General features: G+C 48.3%; 1 pseudogene; it reads right to left on the bottom strand.

The window, feature by feature from the left end:
- Positions 1–830: 830 nt before the first annotated feature.
- Positions 831–948, bottom strand: LOC126292319 (5S ribosomal RNA; annotated as a pseudogene).
- Positions 949–1,178: the final 230 nt, after the last annotated feature.

The raw sequence follows: 1,178 nt of genomic DNA, 5'->3' as shown, positions 1-1,178 counted from the left end.
ATCCAGAAAGTTGTGAACAGCCGTTGACCAATGCGGCGGAGCTCCATTTTGTTGAAAAGTGATTTTGGGTTGCAAATCTTGTATATGAGGGTACAAAAACTGCCCCAACATGTCCAAATACACTTTCCAATTCACTGTTTGTTCCGCAAAGAAGAACGATCCAACGATCCTGTCGTGCATTAGCACACAAAGACATTTCGTTTATGGCTACCACAAACATGTTCAATGACAACGAGCGGATTTTGCGAACCCCAAATCCGAACATAACGCCTATTAACCCTTTCTGATACATGAAAGGTTGCCTCATCTGAGAATAAACATCTTTCCAGGAGGGTGGCATCCATATCAATACGCTGCAGCATACCCGCAGCAAATTTTTGTCGGTGTGGTTTGCCATTTGACGTCAGATGTTGCGGAATTTGCACTTGTAAGCGCACATACGAAGACGCTGGCGAACTATACGATGCTATGTTGATCAAGGTACATCAAGTTGGCTAGATGCTTGACGAATTGACTTACGTGGCTTTCTGAGAAACGTTTGTTGTCCTCCACTCTCTCTTCTGAAACTCCATAACGTGTACTGCCAGGATGTTTCAGAACACTCCCTGTTGCCAGAAACTCCCTGTAAGCACTCCGTCTTCAGGCCACAAGTGGCCCATCGGGACCATCCGACCGCCGTGTCATCCTCTGTTGAGGATGCGGATAGGAGGGTCATGTGGTCAGCACACCGCTCTCCCGGTCGTTATGTTGGTTTTCTTTGACCGGAGCCGTTACTATTCGGTCGAGTAGCTCCTCAATTGGCATCACGAGGCTGAGTGCACCCTGCAAAATGGCAACAGCGCATGGCGGCCTGGATGGTCACCCATCCAAGTGCCGGCCACGCCCGACAGCGCTTAACTTCGGTGATCTCACGGGAACCAGTGTATCCACTGCGGCAAGGCTATTGCCAGAAACTCCCTATACCATTCCTTAATTGTTTTTCATCAGGTGGACCACATTCATATGATGTTGTTGTTGTTGTGGTCTTCAGTCCTGAGACTGGTTTGATGCAGCTCTCCGTGCTACTCTATCCCGTGCAAGCTTCTTCATCTCCCAGTACGTACTGCAACCTACACCCTTCTGAATCTGCTTAGTGTATTCATCTCTTGGTCTCCCTCTACGATTTTTACCCTCCACAC

This window comes from Schistocerca gregaria, chromosome 9 (genome assembly GCF_023897955.1).
Source record: "Schistocerca gregaria isolate iqSchGreg1 chromosome 9, iqSchGreg1.2, whole genome shotgun sequence".
Lineage (NCBI taxonomy): Eukaryota > Metazoa > Arthropoda > Insecta > Orthoptera > Acrididae > Schistocerca > Schistocerca gregaria.
Note: the sequence above shows the minus strand (reverse complement) of the source record. Positions and strands in the feature narration are given on the sequence as shown.